The sequence below is a fragment of the Lissotriton helveticus genome, chromosome 7 (genome assembly GCF_964261635.1).
Source record: "Lissotriton helveticus chromosome 7, aLisHel1.1, whole genome shotgun sequence".
Taxonomy (NCBI): domain Eukaryota; kingdom Metazoa; phylum Chordata; class Amphibia; order Caudata; family Salamandridae; genus Lissotriton; species Lissotriton helveticus.
In genome coordinates, this window is record NC_136068.1 from 1,012,430,094 (window position 1) to 1,012,447,666 (window position 17,573).

Genomic DNA, 17,573 nt, shown 5'->3' on the forward strand with positions numbered 1-17,573 from the left:
CCTGCCTAGTATTGAAGGACTACCGGTCCCAGAAGTCCCGGCGACATGGAGGCGGGAGCTACTTATGCGGACTGAACCAGGAAGTCGGGTTGTATCGGATTCTGTTTTCGGAGGTGAACTAACGGTGCTGCCCGTTAGTCACTTGCTTTCCGTGCTGCTTAGCTGGGCTATTTCGCAAAGACACGGAATCCTGTTAGGATGACCCGGCTGGGTCGGATCCTTTACCATATCTGCGGTGAAGCGAGGGGGCGGTCTCCCTTCTAAAATGGTGTGGTGTGGTGCTTCGCCGAGACTGTCAGCGTGAAGACACAACCACCACTGGATTCGTGTTTTCCGGACGGAGGAGGTGTGTTGACTGACACACGCTGTGGCGCTGTGGGGCTTCGCTGCATTGAGCGCGAAGACACGGATGCTGAACACCGTTTTCCTTTTCCAGACTTGGGGAGGCAAGGCTGAAGGAAGCCTTTTGTGTACAGTGCTTCGAGGGACAGAAGAGGAGCCGTTTACCGCCAACAGGGGAGCCCAGTGACACTGTAGACTCCATCGGTGTTTGGCGGTAGGAAGGGTGGCTCCCATTCCTTTTGAGCCTCCTTGTTTTTTTTGTTTCTTCTTCTTTCTTTGTTTACTCGTTTGTTTCGGGCTCTGGTGCACAAAAACTCTGGATTCCAGCTCTTGCTTCTGTGACTGAACAGAAGGAGGGGTATTGGTGAAACCTGGCTGATCTTGCTCCTAGAACTGGTGAAGGGTGAGGCCTGACTTGCTTATTAGTGTCATCGGGGTGTGAGGCTCTGGTACCTCTCAGGGGCTTCATGCACGGGAAGAGCGTCAGGTGACCGCGTTGGTTGTTCCGCACCAGTACTCTTAGCAAGGTATGGTTATCGCCCCATAGAGAAGTCTATACAGAGAGGTGTCCTAGAGTGGTTATAACAGGTTCTTCCTTTGTCTTTCAGGTTGGTACCTTTTCCGGCCGCACCATCCCGGCCTTATACATTTTCCCTCGCCAGACCACCTCTAAGCTTTGGGTACAGGTTAGAGCCGAGCTTGGGGAGGTCTGGAGGTGGACTCTTTGAGCATCACCCGGATCCCGAAGAGCGGGGCGACCCCCGACAGAATCCGATACCCACGAATTACTGCTCTTCTTGGTCTGGGTGATCCGCAAACATGGCAACCTTGGATGACGTTCTGCAAGCTCTTGTGCTGGTACAGCAGGAGCTGGCAGATTCCAAGGCTGAGACCGCAGCTTTGAGGGAAAGGGTGGATAGGCAGGCTCGCAACCCTTTTGATGCCTCATCATCCAACCCTCAGATACACGTCACCGTTCCCCCGCCAGTCCCATTAGCCACACCAGAGAGATATTCAGGGGACCCCCATAAAATTCAGACTTTTCTTACGCAAATAGCGTTGCACTTTTCTTGTCGACCTGCGTCTTTCCCTACTAACGTTTCTAGGGTCGCGTTTGCAATATCATATCTCACTGGGGATGCGGCTGATTGGGCGGTTCCGTTGGTACGGAACGATGACCCGCTGCTTTCTAACTGGGATGATTTCAGGAAGTAGTTTGAGAGGGTGTTCGACTGGAGGGAAAACACTTTTAGTGCGGATAAAGAACTCTTAGAGCTCAAACAGGGCAAAAGGGATCTAGTTTCCTATATGACAGCGTTCAACCGCTTGATTGCGGAGACCGCCTGGCCGGAGGAAAAAAGAATGTCCTTATACTACCAGGGTTTGTGCGAGGAAATGAAGGATGTATTGGAACAAATCGATCCTCAACCCACCTCCTGCATCGATCTCATTAACCTCACACTAAGGCTAGACCATCGTATGTCTGAAAGGCATGGGGGAGGACGAAGGGGGGAGAAGCCTTCTCCGGTAAGAGAACTGGATTCTCGATCGCAGGACGCTCCTAAGGATGGAGGGCCGGAACCGATAAACATAGGGGCCGTTAGGCCACCCTTATCTAGGGCTGAAAGAGAGAGCCGCAGAGCCCAGGGTCTATGTCTCTACTGCGGCAAAAAGGGACACTACGTCCGTGATTGTCCGGGTAAACCCAAGAGACGGAACACCTATTTGTCAGGGAAGAAAGTGGCGGTGAGTGTGGTGGGAGACTCCTATAAGAGTCCTCCGTTCACTACAGGAGACAGGGAGGAAACACGGGGTGCAAGATGGCAGATACCCTCGTTGGCTATAACGGAACAAAAGAACTCGGAATCGCACATAATATTGGACATGATGTTGAAAGTCCATCAAACTACATATCCCGTCCAGTCCATGATCGATTCAGGTGCCACGGGGAATTTCATTGACCAAGGGTTGGTACAACGGCTAGGCCTGACGCGAGTGAGCAGCAAGAAACCTGAACCGGTGTTGGCCGTGGACGGCACCCCTTTGAAGTCGGGCCTGATTATTGAACACACGGAAGCATTAGAACTGACTCTTCCTGGGGATCTACACGATCATGTGGAAAGTATTGTCCTCAATATCATCGAGGCTCCTCATTATGAACTCATATTGGGCATGCCATGGTTGTGGCGACACAGCCCTACCATGGACTGGCGACAAAAAACTATACAATTCCGGTCTGGGGAGTGTGTGTCACAGTGCCTGAAGGACCACCCATCTATAGCTTTGGCTCTCGCTCTGGTCCACCAGGTGGCCACGGCGGCAGAAAAGGAGGTTGTGCTCCCAGCGGAGTACGGGGAATTCCAGGACGTCTTCAGCGAGGATAAGGCCGAAAGGTTACCACCCCATCGCGAGTATGACTGCCGGATTGACCTGGTGAATGGTGCAGTCATGCCTTCCTGTAGGGTCTATGCCCTTTCCGAACCCGAGAACAAACATTTACGCGATTATTTGGATCACTACTGTGCCTTAGGGTTTATTCGACCATCACGCTCTCCGGCTGCATCGCCACTCTTCTTTACTGCTAAAGCCAACGGGGATTTGCGGGCCTGCATTGATTATAGCGCTTTGAACAAGAATACGGTGAGGAACCGGTACCCGCTTCCGCTCATCCCCGTGTTGTTGGACCAGGTGAGAGAAGCTACCATTTACACCCACCTCGACCTTTGAGGGGCCTACCACCTGGTCCGTATACGGCAGGGAGATGAGTGGAAAACAGCGTTCAAGACGCGATATGGCCTGTACGAATATCTGGTCATGCCGTTCGGGCTGTGTAATGCCCCGGCGGCATTCCAGTATTTCCTGAATGATGTGTTGAAAGAATACCTGGACCGCATAGCGGTAGTGTATATTGATGATATTCTCATCTATTCTGCGTCCCCTGCACAACACTCCGAGCACATGTGTATGATCTTACAACGCTTGCAAGAAAACCATCTTTATTGCAAGTTAAGGAAGTGCGAGTTTAGTGTAAGGCAGGTGGAATTCTTGGGGGTGATCTTGACTCCCCAGGGGTTCAGTATGGCGGAAAGGAAAGTGTCAGCCATGCAAGAATGGCATATACCCAAGAACGTGCGAGAGGTAAAACGGTTCCTTGGCTTTGCCAATTATTATAGGCGTTTCATTGCACATTTTTCAAAACTGGCAGCCCCGATTACCCGGCTGTTGCGGAAAGGTGTGCCTTATGTATGGACTCCGGAGTCTACGAAAGCATTCGAACAGCTCAAGGGAGCTTTCTGTTCCGCACCTATCCTACACCATCCCCAGGTTGATGTTCCGTTCATCGTTGAGGGGAACGTATCGGACTTGGCCATAGGCGCAGTCCTATCACAAAGGGACAGGGAGACAGGACAGCTGCATCCGGTTGCGTTTCTGTCCAAAAAGCTGAATCCGGCCGAGACCAACTATACCGTGGCAGAGAAAGAACTGTTAGCGATTAAACGCGCCTTCCAGGAATGGAGGCAGTAATTGTGGGGGGCTCAACATCCTGTCACGGTATACATGGATCATTGCAATCTGCAATTTATGAAAAACGCTCGACATCTATCACAGAGGCAGATGCGATGGACCTTGTTTTTTGCGGAATACAATTTTGTAGTAACCTTCCGTCCTGGCACCGACAACCGTAAAGCTGATTCCTTATCGAGACAAAGCGAAGAAGATACCACTAGCCTGGTAGCCCCGGAGGCCATCGTGCCACCAGAGAAGGTTTTGTGTGTGGTCACAGCGGAAGCATTCCTGGATCTGGTAAAGAACCATCTCACTATAGCCCAATGGCAAGAATGGGTTAAGAAGGATAGGCAACGCTCCTTGCATCATGGTATACCTTTACATCGTAACCGACTGTATTTGCCCCAACATGAAGTGCGCCAGAAGGCGTTCAACTGGTGTCACAATGCGGTGTTGGCGGGACATCCCGGATGCAAGAAAACACTGTCATCCTTGCAACGATCCTTCTGGTGGGAGAACATGGCTAGCGATGTAAAACTCTGGGTGTCACAATGCGACACATGTGCTCGGGCCAAGGGAGATACAGTGAAGCGAAGGGGTTTCTGATGCCGTTGCCCACTCCTTCCAGCCCGTGGCAGACCATCAGTCTCGATTTTGTGGTGGGTTTACCTATGGACCAAGGGTGTAACGCAATACTGGTGGTGGTGGACAGCTTAACCAAAGCCGGACATTTCCTCCCATGTAGGAACTTGCCTACGGCCGCTCAGACAGCCCAGATGATACTGCAACAGGTGGTCCGGTTGCATGGCCTCCCTAAAGTCATTGTATCGGACAGGGGACCACAATTTGTTGCTAGGTTTTGGAGAACATGGTGTAGGGCGTTACAGGTGGAGGTGGCCTTATCCACCAGCTTCCACCCGCAGACGGACGGCCAAACCGAGAGGTTGAATCAGACTCTCAAGAAATACCTAAGATGTTATGCAAAGGTGGCCTCGGAATCATGGGTTTCGTTGTTGTGGCTGGCAGAACTCACATATAACAACTCCTGGCACTGTTCCATCAAGGAAACCCCTTTTAGGGCGAACACTGGATACCATGCCAATACGTTGCCTGTGACGGTGCCAAGTGAGGTACAGAATCATCCCTGGGTACATGCTCAAGTGACGGACCTCTTGAGGATTCACAAGCGCATACAGGCAGAGCTGGTCCGGTCAAAGCTCACATACAAAAGGTGGGCTGACCTCCATCGTCAAGCCGCACCTCAGTATCGTGCAGGGGACCGGGTGTGGTTATCCACCAAGAACATCAGATTTCGCTATCGCAGCGTGTTCCATCCTCGCTTCATCGGTCCCTACGTGGTGGTCCGTCAGGTGAATCCGGTGGCGTATCGGCTGAAGCTACCTGCATCCCTGCGGATTCATCCGGTTTTCCATTGCAGTCTGCTGAAGCCGGCCGTCAGTCGCAGGCGCGTGGCGGTTCCTCCCGTAGTGAGAGACGGTCAGCTGGAATACGAGGTGCACAGGATCCTGGATTCCCGGTACCGTCGGGGCCAGCTTTGGTACCTCATGTCATGGAAGGGCTATACCTCGGAGGAGGACTCCTGGGAGCCTTGCTCGGGGGTGCATGCCCCGAGGGCGGTGCGTCTGTTCCATACTGGCTTTCCAGGGAACCCTGGGTCTAGGAGGCGCTTGGGAGGAGGGCGTACTGTCAGGATCTGAAACCCGGACCATGGCGCCTGCCTAGTATTGAAGGACTACCGGTCCCAGAAGTCCCGGCGACATGGAGGCGGGAGCTACTTATGCGGACTGAACCCGTCGGGTTGTATCGGATTCTGTTTTACCATATCTGCGGTGAAGCGAGGGGGCGGTCTCACATCTAGAGTGGTGTGGTGTGGTGCTTCGCCGAGACTGTCAGCGCGAAGACACTACCACCACTGGATTTGTGTTTTCCGGACGGAGGAGGTGTGTTGACTGACACACGCTGTGGCGCTGTGGGGCTTCGCTGCATTGAGCGCGAAGACACGGACGCTGAACACCGTTTTCCTTTTCCAGACTTGGGGAGGCAAGGCTGAAGGTAGCCTTTTGCGTACAGCGCTTCAAGGGACAGAAGAGGAGCCGTTTACCGCCAACAGGGGAGCCCAGTGACACTGTAGACTCCATCGGTGTTTGGCAGTAGGAAGGGTGGCTCCCATTCCTTTTGAGCCTCCTTGTTTTTTTGTTTCTTCTTCTTTCTTTGTTCACTCGTTTGTATCGGGCTCTGGTGCACAAAAACTCTTGGTGGACTCTTTGAGCATCACCCGGATCCCGAAGAGCTGGGCGACCCCCGACAAAAAATGCATTTTGTAATATGTAAAGTTGTAGTACAGTAGTACTACTTACTACATACTACAATTCACAAACTTATGAGTGTAAATCTCTAATTATCCTGTCTTTTCTATGGGGTGCTCCTCACACACATATATGTTTATTTTTTAGTAATAAATGTAGGAGGGACCAGGGGAAGAGTCTGAAAAAAGGGAATACCTACTAAAAGGAAGGGGTTTATGGAAGAGTAATTAAGGGTTTAGAGAGGGACATGTGTCCATCCACAACAGCTGAACTCCAATTTGTTTTTAATTTGGCCAAAAAGGAGCACCTTTCGTTTACCGCTCTAGTTTTCTCTTAGTACCAAGCACCCTGACTATGGCGCCCTATTTGGGTGTGTGTGTCTGCGCTGGGGGCATGCCAAGGGCAAGACAATCTGCACTTGTCCATGCCCAGGCCATGCTCAGGCCCTGGAGTCTTAGCTCACCTGACCTCCGATGCAGTGCTATAATCACCTATTCTGCTGATATTTTCTATTACCTGACACTGTCTAGTTGTCCCTGATTTCTACATAAGTAACTTGAAGGCTTCTCTTCATGTATTTCATGCCACTTCTTTTCAGTGAGCTGTCGCTCAGCTATGATATCCAGCTCCATCTGCCCCACATACCACAATGTAATCTCGACTGTCTGCTACTCAACACCTACTCCCTACCCAAACAACAGCAGGAGGTTTTCGATCTTTTAGAAACTGCGAATATTATATTACTCCCTCACGGAAACTTGATTACAAGATCCTTAGTATCCTGAAATCCATAGCTCTATCCCTACTAGCCACTCCATACTTAAGTGCAACCTTTACGAAAAATTTGTGGGCGGATTAGCCATTTTTTGTCACAGATTTACCTCCACCTACTCAACATTCCCGAGTCACCATTGGACTAAAGTGAATTCTTTGGCAGCTCTTGAAAACCATGCTATCTCTCAGCTAGACGACCTGACCACACTGGCCACTTTTTACAATGCGTAGCTCTTCGACACGCACAACCCTATCTGTCCTATTCATAAGTTTCATACTTGCCGCATCAAGCTCACTGCTCATTGGTACACATAGGAACTGTGTAATACTCAATGAATCTGCAAAAAATGTAAAAGCTCTTGGCATTTACCATATTCACTTACAATACTACTCAAACAAATTGGCACAAGTAAATGTCAGCAGCTTGCAGATGGTTCAGTGACCGAATATCGGAAACACAAACATCAAGGACAAGAATATTGAGAAGTTAAGTGCAAATAGGTACTTAAAAATGTACTATTCATAACTCCAGATCTATGTGCCTTGAAGATATATATGTTGTAAAGGTACATATATGTGGAGTTATATATGTTAAAACTTTCCTTATCCATAGAAAATTACCTTCATGATATTCTTGTCCTCGATATTTTTGACACGATATTCTGTCCCACGATAATTGCGTTTCCGATATTTTGTCCGATTACACTTCATCCGGCACGAGCTAGAGAGTAAGGCCCACACCGGAGAATAAAGCCCGGGTGTGGAGAGTACAGCCTGGTTGTGGAGATTCCGGCCTGACTGTAGACGTAAAGATATAACTAGTAAATGATCTCTGTGAATACCAAAAGTCATAAAGTTAGACTTTTTTCTCAGATTACCTTTGGGAATCGGGCCCATGGTGCATAAAATGTAGCATTTGAGCAATATTCGTTCAAATGGATTAATTTGCATCAGTCAAAGTAAAGGCAGCCCTTCTGTTTCCAGGATAAGGTTTAAAGCAAAACACAGTAAAATGGCAAAACCTTTTAATACAAAATGGGTGAATAACACAGTCGAACTCAGTATAAATTGGTAAGTCCAATAAATGTCTGAAATATTTTCTGCCTGTGAGGCGTTTTTGAATCCTGATGGTATGCTCCCCTTGTGAGAAACTGTTTGATGCTGCCTGCCAGAGTTCAGAGACTGGTGTATATTTTTGGAACTCTATTGAAGAAGGTCTTTTAGGTCTGAAAACAAAGCTGGTACATCACTGCTTCAAGAGCAAGTCGTTCATTCTTCCCGTCCCCTTTCAGAGGCAAACGTCCACTCTGCTTGCACATGAAAACAGCGTGTTTGCTTCTTCTGCACCAGGTTTACTTTTGAAGACACAATATATGTCTTGTCTAGAGAAGAACTACTAGGCAATCTCATTTCCAATACCCTCGTACAATGACAAGTCTCTTATGTTGCAGGGACACTTGGAAGAAAAAACATATTTCCTAGTAATATTACATTCAAAACCCCCCAAAGGGTGCTGAGCTGGTTCTTTGAATTGTGTGTTGTTTATATTCGCGTTCAAAGCTAGATGCTTTAAATGCCTTCCTTGATATTTTTTCTGTTCCTGGGAATTAACCTTTTTATGAAATATTCCGCCATACTTTTTTTTTTTAATTGGCCCGATCTTCTATCATTTAAACCAAGCAGTGTTTAGGTTTTTACTTCAGTTAAGTTCTGGATGATCATTATGATTAATTTTACTTAAAAATAAATTAGCAGCTCGCCAGCAGACAGCCATTCAAAGGTGCTATATTATGGGAAGCTGTTCTTGTCAAAAATTACAGATTCCCATATAAGACACCTCCTGAAATGCATGGATGGCTTCCCATACTACATGGCTACATACTTCCTAATATGTGTAGAGTACAACTTCATGGTAAAAGGACGTTGGCTCTTCTGGGTAATCAGTAACATGGAAAATCCTGGATGGACAATGTTTTCTTCATTCCTAAGTATTGAAACGTTTCATAGACATGTGTCTGTCTTTTTGCTGGTTTTCAAGACTTTTGGCTGATGAAACTCAGTAAGCACGAATGTTCTAAAGTTAGCTATAATTAGACCGAAGCCCGATATATACAGCATGTGTTTTATTGGGAATTCTCATCTTCTAATATTTGTTTAATTCTATATACGAAATTGGGACCAATCAATCAGGGAATTATGAAGCATGCCACTCACCCGTGAGGGTCTCAGGGACCATCACAAATCAAACTAAATGATGCGAAATTCAGTGCCTGTCGAGACCTAACTTGGTAAGACCTGTATAGATTATTCGTCTTTGATCGCAGGTTTGTAACCAATGGTAATTGATAATAGAGTAAAATAATCCTTCCAATCTCATGATGGGTAATGTATTTAGCATACACCTTCCTTATAAACATTATTTAAGTTGCAAAATTTGTCAGCCTCACTAAACTTTGGGTTTTGCCACCCAAAAATCCCTCTTTGCAGGAGATTTCTCCTGCATATACCATGTTTCTTTTTTCCCCAAAAAACCTTTCTACACATTTTACAGCTGCTTTTCTTCTAACCAAGCCTACAGCTATGAAATTGGCAAAGCTGACAAAGTTCTATTACAATTTACATGAATTTGACGAAAGCCAAATTTTCTAACTTTTTATATTTTTACTAGCATGCACTAATTAGCCAGTTTCAATCTCCTATAAAGGAGCCAGGTATTGTGCCCACAAATTGTATCACTTCAGTGTTGACTCCCCTCTACAAGTGAATTTCTACAATACATGTTAGTCCTATGAGCATTTGAATGTGAGAATAACTTCACAGTAGGGGTGGGCGGAACTCGTGGAGTTTCACTTCGTGGAGACCCACGGAGTTACCAAAAAACTCTGCCAGATTCCACAGAGTTTCGAAAGTGGCAGAGTTGTGGTATCATTTTTAGCACCAGGAGCTTGTCGCATGCTGTAAATTCAGCATGAACGGCACCACATGGCGCACCAGAGGGTGCTGCTTCTTTCTGCCGCTCGAGTAGATTTTCTACTCGAGCTGCAGCTTTCACACCGCAAGCAGTAGCTTTCTCAACGCAAGTGGTAGCGACTAGTTGCGACCACCCACGTTGTGAAATATCGCCAGGAGGCCACTGGCGTAACGAAAAGTGAGGGGGCCTCCCTGCACGGTACTTAGGGGGCCCCCCTCCGGGCTCAATCAGGAGCTCTCCTGGCCAGAGTTCAGTGCCGAGGGGTCCCTTGGAGCTAGGGGTCCCCCTTCACCGTGTGGGCTGCGGGGGCCTGTGTTACGCCCCTGCAGGAGGCGGTCTAGCACTTGGCTTTCTCGCTTGCCAACTTGCCATTGACGAGCCACACACGAGAAAAAACTCCACCACGCAGCAGTTGGCAGACTTTTTCTGAAAGGTCATGCTGAAGCTCAGCAAACTCCGCCGGAGGAACGGAGTTTACAGCTCACCCCTACTTCTTGCCGAGCTACCTTGAGTAAACTATTTTAGCCCAGGATAATTTTGCCCAAATCCTATATCCAGTCTTTTTGATATCTTCTTCATGGAACATGATTTTAAGAGGAGTAGATGTTTCAACACCCTCAAAAACAGTTCACAAGTGGCACATGCCAACCTGATCCAGTGATGCCAAAATGCTCTCTAGGGTAGAGGGGTGGGAGTTAGCATGAAAAACAACTAAATCTAGACACATTTTCTTCAATCGACAAACCTCTGCTGCTAGCATGGTGGGTCTTGATTTGTATTTGCCGTAGCCTGATTACTTCTTCCATAAAGCCACTGAATGGGTCATTTAAAGTTTAGGAGGCCGGCTTGCATAAGGCTGGGGAAGAACAGACATTGCAATCATATCCCAGACATTGCCTATCTGCCAAATTGAAAGGTTTCCATCTGGCTGGAATCTTCTTTTCCCAAAGCATCTCCCATCTCCATGGTGGGAGCTGCTTCATGGAGAGAAATGTGACAGTAGGTGTCACATATTAGAGGGTCTATCTTTGGAAAATAACACAACTAATGTCCTGGTGCATGCAGAGAGTTTTCTCAAAGTGTGTGTGAAAGAGTTCTGGACTTTTTGGGTCATAAGCATTATGGATGCTGGCAAGAACGACAACGCCAATGTGACCCATCTGATGCCATTCCTGTCCATGTCCGGTCCACTGCAGGTGTTTTCCCTACAGCAGGGGCTCCCCCATTGGGACAACTGAAGGCCACCAATCTTTCAATTGGGCTGGCTTCCACCCTACCATCTACAACAGCAGTGGGGAAACATGCACCCCAGCAACTGGCCAGGAGTCTGCACTGCTCTGACACCTTCCTCACACTATGCCCCCACACAGCAACCCAGTGTGGACCCCATTAACATTTACCACATGCCCAGAGAAAGAAGTCAGAAGGCAAATGCTCCAACTATCCACCTCTTTCTGCTAACATCTCCCTTAAATGTTAACAATGTAATTCTTCATACCAGCCTCTATAACAACACCGTGTAACAGGGTTGTTCATTGTTTGTCCACAAGGGTGTAACCACTGACTCTGCAAATGCTTTTAATTTAGATTTAAAGTATGCCACTTTTTCTTATGTGGGTATACTGAATGATTTGGCATAATCCAGCCCACGAAGACCAGTGTTAGGCACCTCTTCCCACACAGGCTTTGTAACATTCACCTGTCCCCCCCACTGGGGTTCTCATCCCTGAAACCACAGCCTTTGCTATTCACCATTAGGCAATATGCATTAACTCTACAACAAACGCTAGCATAATAAACACGTTGGTCATTTAGAAAGGTGCCGGGAAAAAATCAGAGCTCAATGTTGCAATATCACCTGAAGCTGAACTCAATAAAACGGAATTTATAACTTTTTAACTATTCACATTTCGACTTCCTAAAAGACTGGATAACAACCCTTCCAGCAGAAGGGAGTTTTCCCAAACGTATCATATAATACTGGTCAAACAATATGGTATCAACTTACTTGTCAAAATGTGATTGTAGCAAACCTAATTTTTTCTGTGGAGTCGCCACAGATCTTTCATTTTTTTCTGGATCTTATGTTTACTGTCTTTAGGACTCTATGAACTTTATGACTGCAAAACAGTAGTAAAGTGCCTGTGCTTCCCCTCAAAAACATGTGCTTTTTATTCAAACTCTCTAATTGGGCTGTGTAACGTCCTTGTTATTCCATCTTAACTGTGCTTACAGTGTACCATTGGCATGGCAAGCTGACTGTCCTAAGTAGGCTGCAGTGTGTACTTAAACCACATGCATACATAACACATTAAAATATCTACAAGGAGCACCACTGTGCTTTGGCAGGGATGCAGTTTAAATTCACTGCAGTGGCGCATAGCAGGGAACAAGCATTTGTGATGTTGGAAAAGCCTATTTATGTATATTCATAAGTCAGCCCTAAAGTGTGGTTTGTAAGCCCACAGGGTGCTACTATATAACAATAGAGCACACTACATATTGGGAATAGTATGCCCAACAGTGAAATAAAAGCCAAAGGGTATATCACAGTGCAAGCCTTGCTAGAATCTTCCATAAGTAATTTTAGGCAAAATTCATTCAGTATCTCTGCTTAGAAAAAGTCTAGAAACATGCTTCAAAGGTATTTCCTGCTTTTGTGTAAATATCGAGTTTAATGGTGAATTCATATTTTGATAATGTGAGTACAAAATTGCCTTTATAAAAATGTGCTTTCAGCTGCTTGAGACAAATCTGGCTTAGAACCATGTCTTATATTCATCACACCTCCAGAGCTGGAAGACATATATTTGGCTGGGAGAGTTAACAACCCTGGCTTATAAGACAATGGACTCCTTCTGTGCCCAGGAAGAGACAATGGGTGTTAACTGGTGATCACCTACCAGGGATTAGCTATCTGTGAGTAGACAGGAACAGTTGGTAGATCAAAAGGCAGCTTCCACACTACCTCTTTTGACTTGTAGATGCTTAGGAGGGCTTCTTCAATTCATTCTCTGGACCTTCCCAGACAGCCAGGCCTCAGTCACAATAGGATGATTTAAAGCCAGTTTTGACCCTGCTAAATGAGAGGACAGCTCATCTGAATAAGGGAGTGGCTTAGGAGTTGAAGACTGGCCTGTCTGGTGGTAGCTGGATTTTGCCATTTTGAAACATGGAATTTTGCAGTAAGGCAAAGAAGAAGTGCTGCAAAGGAAGGTGAGTAGACTTTGAGAATTAGTTAGGACAAGTTAATAGAAGTTCTCTAATCGATGGATAGTACACACTATAAATACGGCATCTCCACCACCACCACTTCAGAACATTTCTGGACCTTGAAAAAATAAATCGAAAGAAGAAGGCCTCCTGGAAGAAGTCACCTGACTACTGGCTCATGCTGGATGAAGAAGACTCACACAAGGACTCAAGTACTCCCAACTCTTGATGGCACCCAGGGACGGCAACTGCTCTCCAAGGGTCAAGTGGCTGGCTTCCTGATTTCTTGCTTCAGGAACAAAAAAGAAGTACTCCTGATCCCATTATGTTCAATCTAACCACTAAGAACTGGTCCCTGCAGTAGACATGGCTGGAGAGACAGCTGGTGTGCAGAAGCCTTCCGTGTAGAACGAGGGACTGCAGAACTGATGAGGAGCAACTTTCCCAGAACTTGAAAAACGGTGGGACTTAGGCATTTCTCGACCTACAGAGAACCAGGACAAGCTACTGAAGTGTGCCCAGCGAGGTCACACCCAAGATGGGCAAGGAAACTAGGCTTCTTCTGCTCTGAGATTTTTTCCATCCGAAACTGGTTTAAGAGGTATTTGTAGCAAAGGTATCTGGCCTTGTAGAGCCTTTCCATGCTGCAGCATCCACGCTTGCCCCATTGAAATATTTTTACTTCCAAAAGAGTGACTTAGACTGAAGATAACCATTGGAACTGAGAAATATGGGGTAAATGTATCTGACCCGTGAAGCGACCTCACCAGGTATGAAATCCTGGTCTGTCTCACTGGGAGTTTTTCCTGTCAAAATCCAAACCCTCAGTGGGAGCTTGAGGAAGATGTGTCTGATGTTGAGGGACCCTTGCTGGCCTCAGCTTTGGACCATGCTCTGCTGGAAGACTGGACTTCTTTAAAAAAGACTAAGACAAAGGGGAAACAATGTTACTGTGATGACCCGTCTCGAAATGTCGGACCTCTCTTCCATTGCGGTCAGCCTAAAAGTGTTGCTAGTTCCCTTTTGGTCATTGCAGTTTTATCTATTCTGTTACTTGGTTTCAGAATGTTAGTATGTTGTGTTCTTTACTTCACAACTGTTAGTACTATTTGAATGCAGTAGGCACTTATCTGGGCATTGCCTGCTGCTTGTTTCATAGCTACCAGCAAGACTGGTCCTAGGAGTTTGTGGGGCCCTGGGCAGGATAGGAACATGCGAGGCCCCTCTAATTTGCATAAGATGTAATGTCAAAGGGAGTGACGTCATAGGAAGTGTCAACTGACCATTCATTTTCTGACAGGGTTGAAGCAGCTTTGCAAGAAGTGGATATCACTGAGATGGCTACCATCTGGGCAGCCATTATTGCGGTTTGCTAGCAGCATAACCACCACTTGTTAGTTTTAACACCACTATGCTTCACTTCGTCCAGCAGGTCCCATCTGTAAAAGTAGCTTTAGAAGCCCCTTTGGGGATTGTAGTCCTAATGAGGTATATTGCCAGTAAGAGGAATTGTCCTGTGGACTACAACCCCTAAGACGAGAAGTGCGCCAAGTCTTCAATGCATGTGAGTCAGTGTCTGTTCCGTTGTTGCAAGTGCCTACTAAACTGGATATACCATCAGCCCCGCGTGATGCCAGTAACAGTACCCATGCTCCTCTCCAGCGAAGGATGCTACTGTAGTCATAAATAAAACAGGATATGTAGGGCCCTATTGTGAATGTGTCACTAATCCGAGCAGAGTACTCATTTAAACCTGCTTCACAGGAAGGGCCTTTCCCAGCTGAGTCAGACTATCGTACTTTATTTCTGTCTCCCTTTGCCCCAGCCTTCAACTCCTCCCTGCTGCGGAAAAGTAGAGAGCAAAACCCTGGTAGAGTGATGGTTGCTCTCTTGTGCTTCACAGACGATCGTCTCAGCTTTATTGCATGGTTCCCATAATCCACCATACCCTCCCCTGCTTTCCTAACTCCCCCACCTCCTTCCACTCACCATCAGCCCCTTCTTTTTTTTAATCTCCGATCACTTGCTCCCTTCTTGCTACTAAGGCTGCTTTTCTGCATCCACTCTTGAAGGCCCTATGCATTACAAAACTCAAACACATGGTAAATCAGCAAGTAGCGTAACTCGCACGAAACAGTCATGTTTTGCTTGACCAGGTTATTCCATACGACACCAATAGCTCTAAATCTTAAAAACGAGAGACCTGTTGCAGTGCAAATGCTTGCTTTTGTTGTGAGCCCTGCAGGAGGCTCTTCTTTTCCTTCATGCTTCATGCTCTTCTTTTCCTTCACACCTCAGGAGAGTTCAAGCTTTGGCCTAACCGTTATTATCATGCAGATGCAGCGATTAGGCTAAGAGAAAGAGGTGTCATTAAAGGAAAGCTGATACTGTCCAGAAAGAAACCCTCCCCTACCCAGACTGCCACTGCTGAAAGTGATGAGGGAGTCATATTGCCCTTTCAGCCATGGCAGCATGGCCTGGGAGAGGGGGGCCCCACCTTGGGTCTTTCACGCTTCACCATGACTGTGAACCCCAAGCAAGGGGGCTGTCTGCCTGGAACTCGTACAATGGCACATTTTACACAGGATGAAGGGCTCGTGGGGGCCTGTTGTAGCTAGAAGGCTGCGGGGCCCTGGGAAGCTGCCCACACTGCCCATGCCTTGCACCTGCCCTGGCTACCAGGGGTTGAGCAGAGATTCTCTCAGAACTGTGTTTTGATTTATGACCTATCCGGAGTAGGTTTATTGCAGTGGCGGCTCCTCAGCTATAGTGGAGGGAAGTCGTCCCACTGCTTTTAAGCCGTGCAAAGTACGAACCATAAAATTATAATAACTTTGAGTTATTATAATTTTATATGTTTTGCAATGTCTGGAACAACACTTGGGGACCCATTACGCTCCCCTATCCAGCCGCACTGCCTGGTCCGTTGCAAAATAGATCCAATAAATCAAATTGGTCCATGTACTCCTTATTTCTTCCTTTCTCTTTTTAATCCATTATTTTATCAATGTTTTACAATAATTAGTCGATTTATTTTATCCATTCTTGACCGTGTTCAAAGAAATTCCACAAACAGGAGGTGGTTCCACATATAGCGACTTTATTAAAAATGCTCCCAATGCATTTCGGGAAAGATTTCCCTTCGTCAGGGGTATCTACAAAAAAATCATTAATAGATCACCATTAATCTACAGTGTTAACGTGACTTCTTACATGCTTTTCATACTTTTTGCATTTACGATCCACAAATCATTCTCTAACATTATTTACAACAGCTACTGTTTAATCAACCTAGTTGTCTTGTTATGATTCGGTTGCGACTCGGTCTATAAATATACACAGTCCCCATATTAAACGGACACATTATGTGATTCTCTGACGTACACCCAATCCTTTTAAAAAAAGTACTAAGAGCCCCTTATCTCTCAGGCTATTTTCATGCAATGTTCTAACATAATTATTCATATAATGCTTACCGTGCTATATGTGAACTTAAAACGAGGATCGAGAGTCTCAGTCTACTCGGCTCATTATGCCTCTATCATTTCTGCGAGCACCGCGGCTCTTCTCGTGGTAGCCAAATCGTATCAACTGCGTCCTCGCTTCCCTCCCTCATATATAGCTCCACCCACTCCCTACTCATGTGTTAGATCCTTGTTCGCTGCGCAGGTGTTGCCAGTTAATTTCAATAGCCTACGTGAAGCTTAAGAATACTACGTGTACCAGCATGCTGTACTCTGAAAAACTAATCAAAGATAGACGGATTGTATACCTACTATGACTCAAATATTTATACACATAATGTGCTCGTATTTATGCCTATACATACTGTCCACATAAACATTATGGTCTGTTTAAATACACTGGGTTCTTTTAGATATTGCCATTGGTTTTGCTGTTTGAAACAATGTTATGCACTGCTGAATGGCGTTCTGCCCCAATTAAAAACATGCAAATAATATATATTTTATCGTTTCTATATGGAAGTCCATTCTCCTGTTCACGTGATACTTAATTGTTCAAAAAAAGTTCCATCTTAGTACTCCTTTGTTTTGTGTGTCCATTGTCAGTGGGTGCAATCTCACCGGAGGACGGCAATGTTCATACAGAAAAGATTTGGGGTTGTGAGATGCACTCCTTTGTACTCTTATCTTATCAAATATGTTCATTTTTAGTCTCTGTTCCACCGTTTCAAACTCGTTTCAGACTCGTTTATGGCGTGCGATACTGAGTTCGCGCTCCGTCCAATTGCGCTGGCAAGTAAACAACAACACTTGGGGACCCATTACGCTCCCCTATCCAGCCGCACTGCCTGGTCCGTTGCAAAATAGATCCAATAAATCAAATTGGTCCATGTACTCCTTATTTCTTCCTTTCTCTTTTTAATCCATTATTTTATCAATGTTTTACAATAATTAGTCGATTTATTTTATCCATTC